We start from the raw sequence: 21,681 nt of genomic DNA on the forward strand, positions 1-21,681 counted from the left end.
ATAACTGATTCACTTTGTTATAAAGCAGAAACTAACACACCATTGTAAAGCAATTATACTTCAATAAAGATGTTTTAAAAAAAAAATATATGAATAGGGGAAGAATGGAAAATAAGGCATAGAACTAATTCCAACCCACAGGGGTTTTATGAAGATTGACTGAGGTAAACTGAGGAGTGTTACAATACATAATAAATTCTCTTTGGCCATTACAGATTTTTTAAATTGTTGGCTTTTATTTTTACCAATCTGAGTTTTCCTTGGCCTTTGTTTTTCTTACACAGTTAGAGGGAAAGGAATTATGATATGACCTTAAAATCTCTGTGCCTCAGTTTTCTTCTAGTACTTCTTTATAGGGTTGTTGTGAGGATTAAGTGAGTTAATACATGTAAGGCACTTAGAACAGTGCCTGGCACATAATAAACACTATGTATATGTTAACTATTATTATTGTTAAGAACGATCCAAATACAGTGCTCAAGAGTGGAGAAGTCAGAATTCTAATAGGTTGCTATAGTAACTTAGACTCAAAGCTATAAAAATTTAGCTGACCTTCCTATCAAAGTTCAATGATAATTCTGCTACATGAGCCTCTGATATTCTTTTGTTATATCCACTCAGCAAATGTTCATTCTGAACCTAATGTGTCGGGCAGTGTGCCAGGTTTTGTGAGAGCTATAGAGCCCAACTGGATATAGACACTGCCCTCATGATACTTAAATAAGAACAAAAATAGCTACAATAAAAAAATATGCTAAGTATAGTAGAAACGTGCACTCAGAAGAGGGAGAGATTTACTTTCAGTTAGGAAAATCTTGAAGGAAATAGCACTTGAACTAGGTCTGAGTGGATGTGACATTCAGAGATGGAGTGAGTAAGAAACAGATTTGTCATTGGAGGACACGATGTGAGGAAAGGAGTGGGGAAAGGAATGGGTCTCTGCTGGAAAGGTGGTCCAGGCTGTCTTTAGTTGTACCTTCCCTGTTGTAAAATGAGGGTGGTGGTGCTAAAAATGGTAGATACTGTTTGAACATGATGCTGCTGCCAAGCATTTTGCAGGTATTTCACGCTTGTTACTGAATTCCACACGATAACCAGATGAGCTAAGTATTATTTTCCCTATTTTAGAGGTGAGGAAAAGTTGTATACTTAGAAAGTAACTGCACAACCATTTAAGCACAAGAGTGGTTGATGGCAAAAGCCTGGGTTTCTTTCTAACATACCTGGCTGCCTCTTCAAAATCTCAAGCGATTGACAGATAATTAAACACATATTCTACCATCTTGAGAATAGTAATTGATACAAATTAGAATTTTCTTCATTACCACTTCTACCGTTTCAGCAAACAGATTTTCTGCCTCCAGCATTTCCCAGAAACCCCTGATAAGAAGGTTTGTCTTTCGCCAAGACTGTTTCTGAAAAGGTTGCTGGTGAGCATGCAGTCCATGCAGAGTTGGATGGTCAGGAGGGAGCACTCGTTCTGGCTGTAGTGACTTGGGGTCCCACATCTACAAGCTTGACCCTCTCCCTTTTCAGTACCAGATGAATAGCATTATCTGTGTAATCAAGTTCGAACTCAGAATGGAATTCAGGGGCTCTGTGCCTTGGCTCCATTCACTTCCTGGCTTTGTTTCCAGATCTATAAAACGGCAGTAAAAATACTTTTATATGCCTCAAGGTTTATTGTGGGATAAGATAAAATTTGGTACATGGAATACTTCATAAACTATTCACTGCCTTATAAATATTGTTTTTATAATCATAGTCTTGTGAAACAGTTACATTCTCAGAGGATACATAGGGGTCTTTGTTCCTACACTTGAGTGGCTTCAGATGGCTTATTTTAGCTTCTCCTTTTTTCTAACAGACTCAACTGTCATGTCTTTGTATTGTCATTATGCTTCCCTCCAATAGCCCACTCCTCTCTCAATTTGCTTTTAATCAGCAGTCAACTAGGAAACCACATAATAGAACTTGCTGGCAGTATGTCTAAAATTAAAGTAATTTTGTTCTTCTCTTTAACAAGGGGTGAGAGGAAATTTTTTTTTAATCTCAATTGGCTTAAAATTTCATATTAATTTTTTAAATCTTGTAAGTTTTTAAGCATTTTTAGAAATTACTAATGCATGCACTTAATCTTTCAAACAATGCAAAAGCATATAAAATAAAAAAGATCTGATCCCACCCTCCCTTTCCTTCTCAACAACTCCCTAGAAATAATCACTATTTACTGGTATGAATATATGAGATAGGCACATAATGGTCTGCAACTTGCTTTTTTGACCAAACTGTTGAGCTTTTTGTGTCAGTACATTATTGGTTATTGCTACATAACAGAACCCCAGAACTTAGTGGTTTGACTATATTTATTACCTCAGTGTCTGTGAGTCAGGAGTTCAGTAGCGGCTTAGCTGGGCACTTAGCTGGAGGTAGATTTGAGGTTGCAGTACTGGAGGCTTGAGTGGGGCTGAAGGCTTTACTTCTAAGGTGAACAAACTCACAGACAGGCTGTTGGCAGGAGGCCTCAGTTCCTCTCTCTATAGGGTTGCTTGAGGATCTTCACAACATGGTAACAGGCTTCCCCAAGAATGAGCCATCTTAGAGATTCACTAGATCCTAGAGAGAGCCAAGTAGAAGCAATCCTTTTTCTGACCTAGCCTCCAAAGTTACATCATTTTGCCATATTCTTTGCTGGAAGCAAGTTTCTAAGTTAGGTCCACATACAAGGGAAGTGAAATTAGACTTCACCTTTTGAAGGGAGGCATATCAAAGAATTTGTGGATATGTTTTAAACCACCAGAGTATGTATAGCTCTCTCATTCATTTTCATGTTTGTGTTATGTTCCATAGTATGGAGGTACCATAATTTCCTTAACCATGCCCCCATTAGTAGATACTGTTACTCTTCTAAACAATGCTTCACTGAATACACACATATGCCTTTACCAACTTGAGCTAGAATTTAGCCAGATACCTAAAAGTAGTTGTTGGGTTCTGAAGGTGGGCCAAAGGGGATGGATCCCTTAAAACTAAAGAGCTGGAATGTATACAGACATGTTTTGCCTTTTAGCTGTGTTCTGGCTAGATGGTTCAGAAAGATATTGGAGTTAGTCATTTCATGTAATCAGACTCATACAAACAGAAAACATCTCAAAATATTCTCAGTATTAAAAACAAAATTTAATACTATGAGAAATGCGTGAATTAGGGGTATAGATGTCAACATGAGTGAAATTTATTAATGTAATGTTGAGTACAAAAAACAAGAACAGAAAAATATATAGCATGATGCTAGTTATATAAAATTTTAATGTGAAAAACAGTATTTTGTTGCTTAGAAATAGTGTACAGTAAAAATATAAAGAAATCTGTGATAAATTCAGGGTAGTGGTTACTTGGAATGGACTGCAGTTGAGGAGGTACACACTTTTAGGGGGTTTCTTAATTGGCAGTTTTATTTCTTTATCAGAATAATGAGGACACAGATGTTGGTATTATTCTTTGTACTTTTTTGGTACATTTGCAGTTATCACAATGAAAATTATGAGAGGCTCTTGATTTTTAAATTCTGAGCTCTTATTTTAGCTTCAACTTTTGGTATTAAGTATATACATTTGTTTATTGATGGTGATTTTAGTGCAGTGAAGATAGTCAAAAATTAATTAATTTTTAGGTAAAGTTAATACCTAAAGTAAATAGAGTAGGCTGTGGAATTCAGGTGGATTTTCATCAGGAGACAATGAGCAAATCAGTGAAAAGATTACCAGGCTCGGAGGAATCCAACGACCTGTGTTATGGTCTGTTCACCACCATGTCTCACAGCGATTTGGAGCATTTAGTTAACCTGAGTCACAGTTTTCTCATCTGTAAATTGCAGGGAGCAAACCCACTTCTCGGTGCTATTATACAGATCACATGAAATTTTTTAAAAATTAAAAATATGAAAAGCACCTAGTCCAGTTACTGGCACAGCAGATGTTCATTATTTTCTTCCTACTCCCACAGATTACTGCCATCATGATTCTGGTACCATGTCTAGCATTTAAGCAAGTATGTATTTTTGGTAATTATGTAAAGTTTGCATTTTTCTTTTGTAATGTAAGAAAAAATATTCAGTATTAAATATTAAATTTTCTAATGCCTTTATACAATGAATTAAAATTATTTAATAGTGGATTCTAAACTGTACAGTTGTCATCTCTAGGGATTTCTTTTTGCTGACATTTGAGCAGACAGTTTTTTTGCTGACTGAATATCTCTTTGTTGTGTTGCTTTGAGCTCGTTAACGACCAAATTCTTATGTGGCAGCTGCACATTACACATGCTTATTCTCCATGTTCAGACCATAAATCTTCTGTGACTGAGTGACAACACCACCTGCATAGTCTTTTGATGTTGCAGATATAGCTCTAATAATGTTATTTCAAAATATTTCAGACCTGTTTTCTCATACATTTCAGCACTACTGGGACAATGAAATGATATTTCAGGATATGAGAAGTTATTGTTATTGTTTTTTGTGTATTTTACAATGGAGACAGACTGGTAGTATTTGCTATACGTAGGATTGTAGAACATGGAACAGCAAGAGTATGCAGTACATACCCAGCTGAGGTTTGTTAAATACTTAGAGTAACTCTGAGTATGTTTATATTATCGTTTTTTCTCCCTAAAATCTATTTTCTAGCTTATTCTTATCTAACAACATGTTGAAGGTCAACACTGGGGCAATGACACAGTCACTCACCCATCCCAACCAAAGCTTTTTGTTTTGGTGGCACAACTTTTCGTGACTGGCAACCGAACACAGCGCTTGAGAGCAGAGGCTCAGTTCACGTCCTGGCTCCTCCCCTTACTAGTTTGTTCTCAAGTCACTGAACCTCTCTGTACCTCAGTTTCATCTATAAAATGGGGATGACCATAACATCTGCCTCTCGGGGTAATTATGAAAATTGCTAATATTTACAAAATATTAGAGCAATGTCTGGCTCAGAATGAGGACTGTTTAAAGATTCATTAAATAAACACATTAAATGAATATAGCAGACAGACAGCTGTAGAGCATAGAGCACACAGGATTGGGCTCGGCTCTGTGGGCTCATCCCAGATTGGATCTGTCCCCAAACAGTAAAAGACACTGTCCTTTCAGTCAGATTAGTTATACAAGCTAATAAGGATAAAGAGGAGTATAAAGCATCAACAAATGATGCCTTCCCTTTGGCTTAACCAAACCAGAAGCCTAAGGGTTAAGGGAGCCTATGTCATTTTTTAGGGCAGAGGGCTGGTGGGACAAAGGTAGGGAGGGATCTAGAGGGACAAACAGAAAATATCCATCACAGTTTCTAAGACAAAGTGCATATTTATATATAGTGCACATATGATATGTAGATATGTGCATACTTCTATATAAATTTTCCATTATCTTCCAATATATTTTCTAAGTTTCTACAGAAACAAATGTGATCTCGGCATGTAACTGGAATGAAAAAGTCTCATAGTCACTTAAAGTGTATTTCCAGCATTACTACTTCCTGGCTTAAACAAAGGAGGAACACAGTTCATTTTCCACTTAATTCAGAAAAGCCATTCCAAGCATGGTAGGAAATGTTAAAGAGCTGATAGATACAATTGATACTACTACCTCCGAGGTAGAAATGCTGGCAAAACTATCCCCCAGTCTTTATGCCATATGCTTCTAATCTGCACCAATAATTTCTGTTCATAAATAGATATATTGAATTCTCTTTTTAGAGTAATAAATCTATGCCTGAATCAGTTATTTCATTTTTCTTCTACTAGAGCATCATTGAGTTCACTCTGATGTTCACGTCTTCAATGGGAGGTAAAGCTGATATGGAATATTCTGAATAAGAAAAGTGGTTAAAAGCACACTTCAAAAGAAACCATTGTCTAACAGACTGGACACACATTGTCCTGGGGAGTTGAGGTAGCTGAGAGATGATGAATGAGCAGGCTTTAATTCTCTTGGTGATTTGTTGCTAGAGGACCATTTTAAATTTCTTCCTTGGAGCCTTGAGAAGGAAGCTCACTTGCCTCACAGCATTGGGTTAATTCTGTGTTCAGGTGCACAAGGGACCTGATTAACCCTGGTTTAACAATTAGTTGTTGGTAGCTAATGACTAATTATTCAGGACATGAGGAAACACATTTTTGTAACCTTCCCCCCCCTCCAAAAACAATATATTCAATAAATTCACATAGGAGAACTTTAGCCTGCCTATGGTTGGGAGCCAATTTTGTTTGCCTGACTTTTGAACCTTTGAATTTAATGAGGGGTTGCTGACACTTTCTCCCATTCAACAGCTAGGAATTTAGTTTTCCCAGATTTGCAAATCAGGATCAACTTTACCCAAAACACTGTGTGGGAGGTGGAATTCTAAGATGAGCCCCCAGTGACCCTCACCCTTTGTCTAATTCCCTCACCTGTGAATATGAGACATCATTCCTGTGATTATGTTATCTTACCTGGCAAAGGGGTTTTTGCAGATGTACTTAAGGTTAGTAATCAGTTGACCTTAAGATAAACTATTGAGTGGGCCTAACATAATCATATGAGCCCTTTAAAAGCAAAGAGTTTTCTCTGGCTGGTGGCAGAAGTGGAAGTCGGAGAGATTTGAAGCGTGAGAAGGACATGCTGCTGTTGGCTTTGAAGACAGAGGGGCCACATGAATACAGGTGGCCTTTAAGAGCATGGAGTGGCCCCAGCTAACAGACAGTAAGAAAATGGGAACCTCACGCAAGGACCTGGATACTATCAGCAGCCTAAATGAGCTTGGAAGCAGGTTTTTTTCCCAGAGCCTCCAGATAAGAGCCAAGCGTAGCCACACCTTGATTTCAGCCTTCATGAGACCCTGAGCAGAGACCCAGCTGAGCCGTCCATTCGTGCTTATGACCTCCACAACTGGAAGCTTATAAATGGTGTTTTAAGTGACTACATGTGTGGCCTAGAAGTATATTTTGCGACTAGTTTATCTTGAAAGGAATACCGGGGAGTTATACTGCTCTAAGCTATAAGTGCTGTAGGTACTTTCCCGAGAAAAAAGTTGATGGCCAAGGTGAGTGTTTGCTTAGGATACAGTTATTTCAGTAATGGTGTGAAAAACCACACATTCTTCTGTTAGGGAAGAGTCTGCTGCTGGTATGTAATTTTTATGTGTTTGATTCTTACAGGAGCCTTTACAAACCATTAGCATTTATTAAACAAACCCACAACCTGTGATAGAAATCACTGAACTTTTTCTGTGAAGGGCCACATGGTAAATATTTGTGACTTTGGGGGCCGTATGGTCTCCATCGCAACTATAATCAATTCTGTCCTGGCACCACAGCAGACACAGACAATATTTGAGTGAATGAGTGCAGCTGTGTGCCAGGAAAACTTTACTTATGGTCATAATTTGGCTTGTGTTATCAGCATCTTATCTCTGGGGTTTTTTTCTTTTTACTCATGGCAGGTAGGTACTAGTTATTCCTTTAATTTATCACAACTGATTTCTGCCCTCATTTGTAGCTTTTCCTGACTTGAATTTACAAGAAACCTCCCCCACCAAAAAAAATCTCTTTACTGAATTATCTTATAATCTTGAGCATGTTTTTAAGTGACAAAATTGGTAGGAGAAGGACTATGGAATCTGTTTTATTACATAAGCATAGTGTATAAAACTTAATTTTAAAAGAGGCAAAGGTCATTCCTTTTATTTATTGAGGTATAATTGATGTGAAACTTTATATTAGTTTCAGGCATACAGCATAATGATTTGATAATTGTGTATACTGGCAAAATGATAAGCCTAGTTAACATCCAACACTACACATAGTTACAAAATTTTTCTTTCTTGTGATGAGAACTTTTAAGATTTATTCTGTTAGTAACTTTTTTTTTTTTTAAACGGGAGTCACTGAGCTTTATGGTTTCATTTGGCCCCAAAAATACACTTTTAGGGGGCCTCAAATTACTAGACATGTGAATTTGAACGTTCCCCACCACCAGGTCCCTTCCACCCTTCGGTTCCTCCTAGGAGCTCCAAAGCCAAAGTTGAGTCTGTCCCACTCGGGTCGTTCCACAGCGGCTCTGCTTCCTGGGGGCTGCAGGTGCGATATGAATGATGGTGACGTTCCAGCTCAGGGGCCTCTGCCACCTGCTGTCACATGATTGCACGGCACAAGTTTTGTTTCCAGGCCGTTTTATAGAAGGCTTTAGACTGTATTCCCAGCACTTCAGATTTGGACACCAGGTCATCCAGCTTCTCGCCTCGCTCTAACAAAGACTCCACGGTATTGTGCAGGATGATTTTGGTCTCATCTAGTTCAGCCTGCACTTTAGTCATCGGGTCAGCTTCTCAGGGGTTCTGGTGTCTACTGAGGTGACCGTCCAGGCCTGCGTACTGGATGGTATCGGGGGATCCACCTGGCCAGTCTGTCCTTTCCACCTGCTTGGAGAATTCGTCTAGTACCTTCTCCAGCAAGGTAAACGCCACCCGGGATGGGTATTCACTGTCAGCAATGACCACTCCCACCAGACTGTCGTTTCTCACTTAGACATGGCACAGATATTCTTGTTCTTTGACAGAAGCTCTGCTGCCTTTTGAGGAGCGCTCCACAATCAGTTGACTTGTGAAGGTCATGAATTCCTGAACGCTGGACCTCTGGAAGAAGCTGAAGGAGGACACATCGTACGGGGCTTTGAGCAGCACCGCCTTGGCATCGCCTTTGTATGGGACGCTGAGGCTGTACAGCTTCATGGTGCCGCGCCCTCGGGCCAGCTACCCGCCTGGCCGCGGGACCAGCTCGCAGGGAGCAGCACGGCGCCGCCCCTCGAGACCGCCGCCAGCTGCTGACGGGTCGGCCGGTCTCTTAGTAACTTTTAAATATGCAGTACAGTATTAACTATAGTCGCCAGTCTGTACATTACATCCCCTGACTTATTTATTGTATAACTGAAAGTTTGTACCTTTTGTCCTCTTCATCCTTTTCACCCACCACCCCCGCCCCGCCCCAGCTTCTCCACATTTGGCAACCGCCAATCTGTTCTCTGTATCTGTGAGCTTAGTTTTTTCTTTTGATTCCCCATAAAAGTGACATCGTACAGTATTTTTCTTCCTCTGACTTATTTCACTTAGCATAATGCACTCAAGGTCCATTCCTGTTGTCACAAATGGCAAGATTTCTTTTATTTCTTAATGGCTGAGCAATATTCCACTGTGTGTGTGTGTGTGTGTGTGTCTCAGTGTCACATCTTCTTTATCCATTCACTCATCAAAGGCCACTTAGGTTCCATATCTTGGCTATAGTACATAATGCTGGACTGAACATGGCAGTGCATATGTATATATATATATCTTTTCAACTTAGTGTTTTCATTTGGGAGGGGGCTGGAATAAATACCCAGGGGTGGAATTGCTGTATCATACAGTAGGTCTATCTTGAGGAACCTCCATACTGTTTTCCATAGTGGCTGCACCAATTTACATTCTACCCAGAGAGCACAAGGGTTCCCTTCTGTTCATATCTTTCCCAAGACTTGTTATTTTTTGTCTTTTTGATAATAGCCATTCTAACAGTTAGGAGGTGATATCTCATTGTGTCTCTGATTTGTATTTTCCTGATGATTAGTGATGTTGAACACTTTTCATATATCTGTTGTATGTCTTCTTTGGGAAAATGTCTATTCAGATTCTGTGCCTATTTTTTAAATGAAATTACTGGTTTTCTTGCTATTGAGTTATATGACTTCTTTATATAATTTGGATACTAACCCCTTAACAGATATATGATTTGCAGATATTTTCTCCCATTCAATAGGTTGTCTTTTCATTTTGTTGATGGTTTTGTTTGCTGTGCAGAAGCATCTTAGTCTGATGTAGTCCAACTTGTTTATTTTTGCTTTTGTTGTCTCTGCTTTTGGTGTCAGTCCCAAAAATCATAGCCAAGACTAATATCAAGGACTTTACCACCTATTTCTTTTTAGATTTTTTATGGTTTCAGGTCTTACGTTAGGTACTATTAAGTTTACCCCATTTTGAATTAATGCTTTGTGTGTGGTGTAAGATAGCGGTTCAGTTTCATTCTGTTGCATATGGCTGTCCGGTTTTCCCATCTCCATTTATTGAAGAGATTGTTCTTTCCCCCATTGTGTATTCTTGGCTTCTTTGTCATAAATTAATTGACCATACATGTGTGGTTTCTGGGCTCTCTGTTCTGTTCTGTTGATATATATGTTTGTTTTTATACCAATACCATACTGTTTGATTACTATAGCTTTGTAATTATAGTTTAAATTTAGAAAGTGTGATGCCTCCAGCTTTGTTTTTATTTCTCAAGATTGCTTTGGCTACTCAGGGTCTTTTGTGATTCCATACAAATTTTAGGATCATTTGTTCAATTTCTGTGAAAAATACCATTGGAATTTTTATAGAGATTGCATGGACTCTGTAGATTGCTTTGGATGGTGTGGATATTTTAACAATGTTCTTCTAATTCGTGATCACAGAATATTTTTCCATTTATTTGTGTCTTCTTTAATTCCTTTCATCGATGTCTTATAGTTTTCAGTGTACAGGTCCATTACCTACTTGGTTAAATTTTTTCCTAGGTATTTTATTCTCTTTCATGCAATTGTAAATGGGATTGGTTTCTTAATTTCTCTTTGTGATAGTTTGTTATTAGTATATAGAAATGCAGTAGATTTTTGTATATTGATTTTGTATCCTGAAGCTTTATTGAATTTGTTTATTAGTTCTAACAGTTTCTTTGTGGAGTCTTTAGGGTTTTCTATTTATAACACCATGTTATTTGCAAATACTGACAATTTTACTTCTTTCTCTCTAATTTGGATGCCTTTTATTTCTTTTTCTTGCCTAATTGCTCTGGCTAGGACTTCCAATACTGTGTTGAATAAAAGTGGTGAGAATGGGCGTCCTTGTCTTGTTCCTGATTTTACAGGAAAGCTTTCAGCTTTTCACTGTTGAGTATGATGTTAGCTGTGGGCTTGCCATATATGGCCTCTATTATGTTGAGGTACATTCCTTCTATACCCACTTTGCAGAGATTTTTTTTTTTTTTAACTTTGGGTTTATTTATTTATTTATTTATGGCTGTGTTGGGTCCCTGCCTCCGTGCGAGGGCCCTCTCTAGTTGTGGCAAGTGGGGGCCACTCCTCATCGTGGTGCGCGGGCCTCTCATCATCGCGGCCTCTCTTGTTGCGGAACACAGGCTCCAGGCGCACAGGCTCAGCAATTGTGGCTCACGGGCCCAGTTGCTCCGCGGCACGCGGGATCCTCCCAGACCAGGGCCCGAACCCACGTCCCCTGCATTGGCAGGCAGACTCTCAACCACAGCGCCACCAGGGAAGCCCTGCAGAGAATTTTTATCATAAATGTTGAATTTTCTTAAGTGCTTTTTCTGCATCTAATGAGATAATCATATGGTTTTTATCCTTCATTTTATTAATGTGGTATATAACATTGATTTGCAGATGTTGAACCATCCTTGCATCCCTGGAATAAATGCCACTGGATTATGGTGTATGATTCTTTTCATGTATTGATGAATCCAGTTTGCTAATATTTTGTTGAGGATTTTTGCATCCATATTCATCAGGGGTATTGGCCTGTAATTTTCTTTTGTTGTGGCATCCTTGTCTGGTTTTGGTATCAAGGTAATGCTGACCTCTTAAAATTAGTTTTGAAGTCTTCTCATCTCTTCTGTTTTTTTGGAAGAGTTTTAGAAGGATTGGTATTAATTCTTGAATATTTGGTAGAATTCACCAGTGAAGCTGTCCTGTCCTGGACTTTTGTTTGCTAGGAGGTTTTTGTTTTGTTTTGTTTTTTGTTTTTTTAGTTGTTGTTTTTTTTAATTTTGTATTTTATTGTATTTATTTTTTTATACAGCAGGTTCTTATCAGTCAGCAATTTTATACACATCAGTGTATACACGTCAATCCCAATCACCCAATTCAGCACACCACCATCCCCAGCACCCCGCAGTTTTCCCCCCTTGATGTCCATACGTTTGTTCTCTACATCTGTGTCTGAACTTCTGCCCTGCAAATTGGTTCATCTGTACCATTTTTCTAGGTTCCACGTACATGCATTAATATACGATATTTGTTTTTCTCTTTCTGACTTACTTCACTCTCTATGACAGTCTCTAGGTCCATCCACGTCTCAACAAAGGACTCAATTTCGTTACATTTTATGGCTGAGTAATATTCCATTGTATATATGTACCACATCTTCTTTATCCATTCATCTGTCGATGGGCATTTAGGTTGCTTCCATGACCTGGCTATTGTAAATAGTGCTGCAATGAACATTAGGGTGCATGTGTCTTTTTGAATTGTGGTTTTCTCTGGGTATATGCCCAGTAGTGGGATTGCTGGATCATATGGTAGTTCTATTTTTAGTTTTTTAAGGAACGTCCATACTGTTCTCCATAGTGACTGTATCAATTTACATTCCCACCAGCAGTGCAAGAGGGTTCCCTTTTCTCCACACCCTCTCCAGCATTTGTTATTTCTAGATTTTCTGATGTTGCCCATTCTAACTGGTGTGAGGTGATACCTCATTGTAGTTTTGATTTGCATTTCTCTAATAATTAGTGATGTTGAGCAGCTTTTCAGGTGCTTCTTGGCCATCTGTATGTCTTCTTTGGAAAAATGTCTATTTAGGTCTTCTGCCCATTTTTGGATTGGGTTGTTTGTTTCTTTAATATTGAGCAGCATGAGCTGTTTATATATTTTGGAGATTAATCCTTTGTCTGTTGATTCGTTTGCAAATATTTTCTCCCATTCTGAGGGTTGTCTTTTTCTCTTGTTTATGGTTTCCTTTGCTGTGCAAAAGCTTTGAAGTTTCATTAGGTCCCATTTGTTTATTTTTGTTTTTATTTCTATTACTCTAGGAGGTGGATCAAAAAAGATCTTGCTGTGATTTATGTCAAAGAGTGTTCTTCTTATGTTTTCCTCTAAGAGTTTTATAGTGTCCAGTCTTACATTTAGGTCTTGAATCCATTTTGAGTTTATTTTTGTGTATGGTGTTAGGGAGTCTTCTAATTTCATTCTTTTACATGTAGCTGTCCAGGTTTCCCAGCACCACTTATTGAAGAGACTGTCTTTTCTCCATTGCATATCCTTGCCTCCTTTGTCATAGATTAGTTGACCATAGGTGCATGGGTTTATCTCTGGGTTTTCTGTTTTGTTCCATTGATCTTTGTTTCTGTTTTTGTGCCAGTACCATATTGTCTTGATTACTGTAGCTTTGTAGTATAGTCTGAAGTCAGGGAGTCTGATTTCTCCAGCTCCGTTTTTTTCCCTCAAGACTGCTTTGGCTGTTCGGGGTCTTCTGTGTCTCCATACAAATTTTAAGATTTTTTTGTTCTAGTGCCGTAAAAACTGCCATTGGTAATTTGATAGGGATTGCATTGAATCTGTAGATTGCTTTGGGTAGTATAGGCATTTTCACAATATTGATTCTTCCAATCCAAGAACATGGTATTTCTCTTCATCTCTTGGTATCATCTTTAATTTCTTTCATCAGTGTCTTATAGTTTTCTGCATACAGGTCTTTTGTCTCCCTAGGTAGGTTTATTCCTAGGTATTTTATTCTTTTTGTTGCAGTGGTAAATGGGAGTGTTTCCTTAATTTCTCTTTCAGATTTTTCATCATTAGTGTATAGGAATGCAAGAGATTTCTGTGCATTAATTTTATATCCTGCAACTTTACCAGATTCATTCATTAGCTCTAGTAGTTTTCTGGTACCATCTTTAGGATTCTCTATGTATAGTATCATGTCATCTGCAAACAGTGACAGTTTTACTTCTTCTTTTCCAATTTCTATTCCTTTACTTTCTTTTTCTTTTCTGATTGCCGTGGCTAGGACTTCCAAATCTATGTTGAATGATAGTGGTGAGAGTGGACATCCTTGTCTTGTTCCTGATCTTAGAGGAAATGCTTTCAGTTTTTCACCATTGAGAATGATGTTTGCTGTGGGTTTGTCATATATGGCCTTTATTATCTTGAGGTAGGTTCCCTCTATGCCCACTTTCTGGAGAGTTTTTATCATAAATGGGTGATGAATTTTGTCAAAAGCTTTTTCTGCATCTGTTGAGATGATCATATGGTTTTTATTCTTCAATTTGTTAATATGGTGTATCACATTGATTGATTTGCATACCTTGAAGAATCCTTGCATCCCTGGGATAAATCCTGCTTGACCATGGTGTATGATCCTTTTAATGTGTTGTTGGATTCTGTTTGCTAGTATTTTGTTGAGGATTTTTGCATCTATATTCATCAGTGATATTGGTCTGTAATTTTCTGTTTTTGTATGTAGTATCTTTGTCTGGTTTTGGTATCAGGGTGATGGTGGCCTCATAGAATTAGTTTGGGAGTGTTCCTTCCTCTGCAGTTTTTTTGAAGAGTTTGAGAAGGATGGGTGTTAGCTCTTCTCTAAATGTTTGATAGAATTCACCTGTGAAGCCATCTGGTCCTGGACTTTTGTTTGTTGGAAGATTTTTAACCACAGTTTCAATTTCATTACTTGTGAATGGTCTGTTCATATTTTCTAGTTCTTCATGGTTCAGTCTTGGAAGATTATACCTTTCTAAGAATTTGTCTATTTCTTCCAGGTTGTCCATTTTATTGGCAGAGAGTTGCTTGTAGTAGTCTCTTAGGATGCTTTGTATTTCTGCGGTGTCTGTTGTAACTTCTCCTTTTTCATTTCTAATTTTATTGATTTGAGTCCTCTCCCTCTTTTTCTTGATGAGTCTGCCTAATGGTTTGTCAATTTTGTTTATCTTCTCAAGGAACCAGCTTTTAATTTTATTGATCTTTGCTCTTGTTTTCTTTGTTTCTATTTCATTTATTTCTGCTCTGACCTTTATGATTTCTTTCCTTCTGCTAACTTTGGCTTTTGTTTGTCCTTCTTTCTGTAGTTCCTTTAGGTGTAAGGTTAGATTGTTTATTTGAAATTTTTCTTGTTTCTTGAGGTAGGCTTGTATAGCTATAAACTTCCCTCTTAGAACTGCTTTTGCTGCGTCCCATAGGTTTTGGATCATCGTGTTTTCATTGTCATTTGTCTCTAGGTATTTTTTGATTTCCTCTTTGATTTCTTCAGTGATCTCTTGGTTATTTAGTAACGTATTGTTTAGCCTCCACGTGTTTGTGTTTTTTTAAGGGTTATTCCCTGTAATTCATTTCTAATCTCATAGCGTTGTGGTCAGAAAAGATGCTTATATGATTTCAGTTTTCTTAAATTTACTGAGGCTTGATTTGTGACCCAAGATGTGATCTATCCTGGAGAATGTTCCGTGCACACTTGAGAAGAAAGTGTAATCTGCTGTTTTTGGATGGAATGTCCTATAAATATCAGTTAAATCTATCTGGTCTATTGTGTCATATAAAGCTTCTGTTTCCTTATTTATTTTCATTTTGGATGATCTGTCGATTGGTGTAAGTGAGGTGTTAAAGTCCCCCACTATTATTGTGTTACTGTCGATTTCCTCTTTTACAGCTGTTAGCAATTGCCTTATGTACTGAGGTGCTCCTATGTTGGGTGCATATATATTTATAATTGTTATATCTTCTTCTTGGATTGATCCCTTGATCATTATGTAGTGTCCTTCCTTGTCTCTTGTAACATTCTTTATTTTAAAGTCGATTTTATCTGATATGAGTATTGCTACTCCAGCTTTCTTTTGATTTCCATTTGCATGGAATATCTTTTTCCATCCCCCACTTTCAATCTGTATGTGTCCCTAGGTCTGAAGTGGGTCTCTTGTAGACAGCATATATATGGGTCTTGTTTTTGCATCCATTCAGCAAGCCTGTGTCTTTTGGTTGGAGCATTTAATCCATTCACATTTAAGGTAATTATCGATATGTATGTTCCTATGACCATTTTCTTAATTGTTTTGGGTTTGTTTTTGTAGGTCCTTTTCTTCTCCTGTGTTTCCCACTTAGAGAAGTTCCTTTAGCATTTGTTGTAGAGCTGGTTTGGTGGTGCTGAATTCTCTTAGCTTTTACTTGTCTGTAAAGCTTTTGATTTCTCCTTCGAATCTGAATGAGATCCTTGCTGGGTAGAGTAATCTTGGTTGTAGGTTCTTTCCTTTCATCACTTCAAGTGTATCATGCCACTCCCTTCTGACTTGTAGAGTTTCTGCTGAGAAATCAGCTGTTAACCTTATGGGAGTTCCCTTGTATGTTATTTGTTGTTTTTCCCTTGCTGCTTTCAATAATTTTTCTTTGTCTTTAATTTTTGCCAATTTGATTACTATGTGTCTCGGCGTGTTTCTCCTTGGGTTTATCCTGTATGGGACTCGCTGTGCTTCCTGGACTTGGGTGGCTATTTCCTTTCCCATGTTAGGGAAGTTTTTGACTATAATCTCTTCAGATATTTTCTCGGGTCCTTTCTCTCTCTCTTCTCCTTCTCGGACCCCTATAATGTGAATGTTCTTGCGTTTATTGTTGTCCCAGAGGTCTCTTAGGCTGTCTTCATTTCTTTTCATTCTTTTTTCTTTATTCTGTTCCGCAGCAGTGAATTCCACCATTCTCTGTTCTAGGTCACTTACCGTTCTTCTGCCTCAGTTATTCTGCTATTGATTCCTTCTAGTGTAGTTTTCATTTCAGTTATTGTATTGTTCACCTCTGTTTGTTTGTTCTTTAATTCTTCTAGGTGTTTGTTAAACATTTCTTGCATCTTCTCGATCTTTGCCTCCATTCTTATTCCAAGGTCCTGGATCATCTTCACTATCATTATTCTGAATTCTTTTTCTGGAAGGTTGCCTATCTCCACTTCATTTAGTTGTTTTTCTGGGGTTCTATCTTGTTCCTTCATTGGGTACATAACCCTCTGCCTTTTCATCTTGTCTATCTTTCTGTGAATGTTGTTTTTGTTCCACAGGCTGTGGGATTGTAGTTCTTCTTGCTTCTGCTGTCTGCCCTCTGGTGGATGAGCCTATCTGTAGGAGGTTTTGATTACTGATTCAACCTCCTTATTGGTCTGTTCAGATTTTCTATTTCTTCATGATTCAGTCTTGGAAGGTTTTATGTTTCTAAGAATTTATCTATTTCCTCTAGGTTGTCCAGTTTGTTGGCATATAATTGTTCATAGTAGTCTCTGAAAATTCTTTGTATTTCTGTGGTATCAATTGTGATGTCACCCCTTTCAATTCTGATGTTAGCTTAAAGTTTGTCCATTTTTTGTTTATCTTCTCAAAGAGGCAGCTCTTGATTTCATTGATCTTTTCCATTGTCGTTTTTATTTCATTTTTCTACTCTGATCTTTGTTATTTTAATTCTTCTACTAACTTTGAGTTTCATTTGTTTTTTTTTTCTAGTTTCTTTAGGGTAAAGTTAGGTGGTTTATGTGAGATTTTTCTTATTTCCTGACGTCGGCATTTATAGCTATGCACTTCCCTGTTAGAATTACTTTTGCTGCATCCCATATGCTTTGGTATGCTGTATTTACATTTTCATTAGTCTTAAGGTATTTTTTGTTTCCTCTTTGATTTCTTCTTTGACCCATTGGTTGTTCCATAGCATGTTGTTTAATTTCCCCATATTTGTGCATTTTCCAGTTTTCTTCTTGTAATTGAATTCTAGTTTCCTACCATTGTGGCTGGAAAAGTTGCTTGATATTATTTTAGTCTTCTTAACTTTGTTAAGACTTGTTTTCTGGCCTAATATATGATCTATCCTGGAGAATATTCCATGTGAACTTGAGAAGGTTGTGCATTCTGTTGCTTCTTGGATGAAATGTTCTGTATATATCTGCTAAGCCTCTATCTTCTAACATGTCATTTAAGGCCAATGTTTCCATATTGATTTTCTGTCTGGATGATCTATCCATTGATGTAAGTGGGGTATTAAAGTCCCTCATTGTTATTGTATTGCTGTCTTTTTCTCCCTGTAGGTCTGTTAATATTTGCTTTATATATTTAGGTGTTCCTATGTTGGGTGCATCAATATTTACAAGTATTTTCTTATTTGTTTGACACCTTTATGAGATGCCCTTCTTTGTCTCTTATTAATATCTTTGTTTTAAAGTTTATTTTGTCAGATGTAAGTATAGCTACCCCAGCTTTCTTTTTGTTTCTGTTTTCAGGGAATATATTTCTCTATCCCCTCTTTCAGCCTCTGTGTCCTTGTATCTGAAGTGAGTCTCCTGTAGGCAAAATATAGATGGCTGGGTTTTTTTAATCCACTCTGTATCTTTCAATGGGAAAATTTAGCCCATTTACATTTAAAGTAATTGTTGATAGGTAGGGACTTACTTCCATTTTGTTAATTGTTTTCTGGCTGTTTTGCAGGTCCTGTATTCCTTTCTTCTTCTCTTGTTCTCTTCTTTTGTGGTTTGATGACATACTTTAGTGGTATGTTTAGATTCCTTTATGTTTTGTGTGTGGTTTATTATTGTTAACACCTACTATAGGTGTTTTTCTTTGTGGTTATCATGAAGCTTACATATAAGAACTTATTTATAACAGTCTGTGTTAAGCTAGTAACAACTTAAATTTAAGTAGGTTATAAAGCTCTACAGTTTTGCTCTCCCCACCCCCACGTTTTATGTTTTTGATGTCACATTTACATCTTTTTATCTTGTGTATTCTTCAACTAATTATTATAATTATAGTTATTTTTACTAGTTTTGTGTTTTAATTTCCATACTAGCTCTATAAGTGAGTAATCTACCACCTTTACATTAGATTATTCTGAATTTTACCTTTACCAGTGATACTTATTCTTTAGTATGTTCTCTGTTACTGATTAGCACCTTCTTGTTTCAGCTTAAAGAAGTCCCTTTAACATTTCTTATAAGGCCAGTTTAGTGGTGAACTCCTTTAGCTTTTGCTTTTCTGGAAAAACTCTTTATCTCTCCTTCAATTCTGAATGATAACTTTGCCAGATTGAGTATTCTTGGTTGACAGTTTTTCCTCTAAGCACTTTGAATATATTGTGCCACTCCCTTCTGGCCTGCAAAGTTTCTGCTGAAAAATCTGTTAGTTTTATGAGGATTCCCTTATACAAAATAGGTTGGGTTTTTTCCTTGCTGTTTTTAAGATTTTCTCCTTGTCTTTATCTTTTGACACATTAATTATAATGTGTCTTGGTGTGGGTCTCTCTGGGTTCATCTTATTTGGAACTCTCTGGGTTTCCTGGATCTGGCTATCAGTCCCTCCCCAGGTTGGGGAAGTTTTCAGCCATTATTTTCTTTCAATAAATTTTCTGCCCCTTTCTCTCTTATTTTCCTGGGACCCCTATAATGCGAATGTTGGTCTGCTTGATGTTGTCCTATAAGTCCCTCAAAGTATCTTCACTTTTTTTTCCACTCTGTTTCCTTTTTGCTGCTTTGATTGGGAGAGTTCCACTGTCCTGTCCTTGAGTTCACTGATCCTTTCTCCTGCATTATCTAGTCTACTGTTGAGCCCCTTTAGTGTATTTTTCAGTTATTGTATTCTTCAGCTCTGTGACTTCTTTTGATACTTTCTTATATTTTCCCTTTGTTGAAGTTCTGACTGTATTCATCCATTCTTCTCCCAAATTTGGTGAGAATCTTTATGACAGTTATTTTGAACTCTTTATCAGGTAAATTACTTATCTTTGTTTCAATAAAGTCTTTTTCTGATGTTTTATCTTGTTCTTTCCTGTGGAACATATTTCTCTGTTTCTTCATTTTCCTTGATTCTCTGCGTTGGTTTCTATGCATTAGATAAAACAGCCACCTTGCCCAGACTTGAAGGAGTGAGTCCATGTAGGAGATGAACCTTATTGTTCAATCCTGCCCTAGGTCTTGGTTGTCTCTCAAACTTTTTTGATTGTTAAGTAGTCTGTTTTGTTTTTAATGGATGCTAGTAGCTGAGGGTATGCCAAGACCTGTCAGTGTAGGAGAGGATCTCAGTCAGCACCTAGACTAAGCCTGATTGGAAGCTAAACCCTCAGGTAACAGCTTTCAAAGTATGCAAATATATACAGTTCTCTGGGACCACAAACATAAGTCCCACTGGCAGCTAGAGCCAGGTGATCTGGAGGTGTCCCCTGGGCAGCATCACAAAATTGGTGCCTCAGAAAAATGTACAGCCTCCTTTCCTGAAGATCCCAGAGACCTGGAATGAGGCAAAGGGAGAGTGCAAAGATGGTGTCCCCTGGCCTCCATTCTCTGAGAGCACCTTTGTAGGCCTCTAAAAGTGTGCCAAACCCGAAGCCTGCCCCTCAGGCCAAAGCTCCTGGACAAGCAAATAGGCCTCTCTCTCAGAAAGATCTGCTATCTGCACAGTTCTCTGGGGGTGGCAGCCGGCCAAGAACTACCTTTGCATTTGTTACAGTCCCATGGGACCTAGGAACACAAGCCCCCCTGGCCTCCAGAGCCAGGCAATCCAGTGCATCCCCTGGCGGTGGGGGCGGGGGGGCAGCCACAAAAAATAGGGCACCAGACACATGTACAAGTCCACTCCAGGGTATACTGGTGCTCTGGAGTGTGGCAGAGGGAGAACATGAAGATAGCACCGCCCCCCCCCCCGCCGGTCTCTGGAAAGGATTGTGGTCAGCCCTTAGATGTGTGTTTAATTAGAAGCCTGCCCCTCAGGCCTAGACGATAAGATAATAGGCCTCTTTCACAGAAAGGCTGAGCTCCTGGGTCTGTTGCCTCTTGCTGTGTCCTGGGGGGTAGTAGCTGGTTGAGAGTTCTTTCTCTGTTGGTTACAGGCCTATGGAACTTGTGAGCATATACCCTGCTGGCCACCAGAACCAGTCATTCTAAAGGTATCCCCTGGCAGCAGCCACAAAAATTGGGGCACCAGAGGTGGGCATAGGCTCCTTTCTGGGAGATACTGGTGAGCTGGAGTGAGGGAGAGCACAAAGGTGGTGCCCGCCAGCCTCTGTCCCTAGAGGGTACCCCAGTAGGCCCTTAGCCGCCAGCCTCTGTCCCTAGAGGGTACCCCAGTAGGCCCTTAGCCGCCAGCCTCTGTCCCTAGAGGGTACCCCAGTAGGCCCTTAGCCGCCAGCCTCTGTCCCTAGAGGGTACCCCAGTAGGCCCTTAGCCGCCAGCCTCTGTCCCTAGAGGGTACCCCAGCAGGCCCTTAGACACGTGTTAGATTAGATCCCTTCTGCTCATACCAAACTTCAAGATTAGCAGATGAGCCTCTTTCACATAAAGTCTGGATGCCTCTCAATTGACTGCCTCTGAGCTGGTCCTTGGGGTGGGTGAGTCTGAAGATGAGTGCCCTTTAAGAGCCATTTCTCAGTTGCCTATGGCCTTGGGGGGGTCTCATGGACATGGCCCCATTGGTTTTCAAAGCTAGGTGTTTAGAGGGCTCACCTCTCAGGTGCAAGTCTTAAAAGTCAGATGCCTGATGTGGGGTTCAAACCTTTCACTCCTCAGGGAGAAGCCACGGGTTTTGAGTTCCCTTCTGATTGCGTGTCACTGCACCAGGTTGGGGGCAGGAGCGGGTTGCAGAGTTTATGGCGAGATTGTGTCAGCCTCTCCTACCTGCCTCAATGTTGGTTTTTTCTCATTTGCCCAATGTGTAGGAGTCACTCAGCCAGTTTTGGGGTGTCTTTTTTCCCCAGAGGAAATTGTTGTGTAATTGGCTGTAGATTCAGTGTGTCTATGGGAAGAGGTGAGTTTAGGATCTTCCCATGTCACCGTCATGAACCAGAACCACTTGTCC

General features: G+C 38.9%; 1 protein-coding gene and 1 pseudogene across 1 annotated transcript in view; one reads left to right on the forward strand and one right to left on the reverse strand.

Annotated features, from left to right (window-relative positions):
- Positions 1-21,681, forward strand: part of TMEM123 (transmembrane protein 123) — an 86,520-nt gene that overhangs the window by 48,846 nt on the left and 15,993 nt on the right. The gene's annotated exons all lie outside the window — the stretch shown is intronic.
- LOC133099158 (synaptobrevin homolog YKT6-like) lies at positions 8,166-8,762 on the reverse strand (annotated as a pseudogene).

Source organism: Eubalaena glacialis, chromosome 10 (genome assembly GCF_028564815.1).
Source record: "Eubalaena glacialis isolate mEubGla1 chromosome 10, mEubGla1.1.hap2.+ XY, whole genome shotgun sequence".
Taxonomy (NCBI): domain Eukaryota; kingdom Metazoa; phylum Chordata; class Mammalia; order Artiodactyla; family Balaenidae; genus Eubalaena; species Eubalaena glacialis.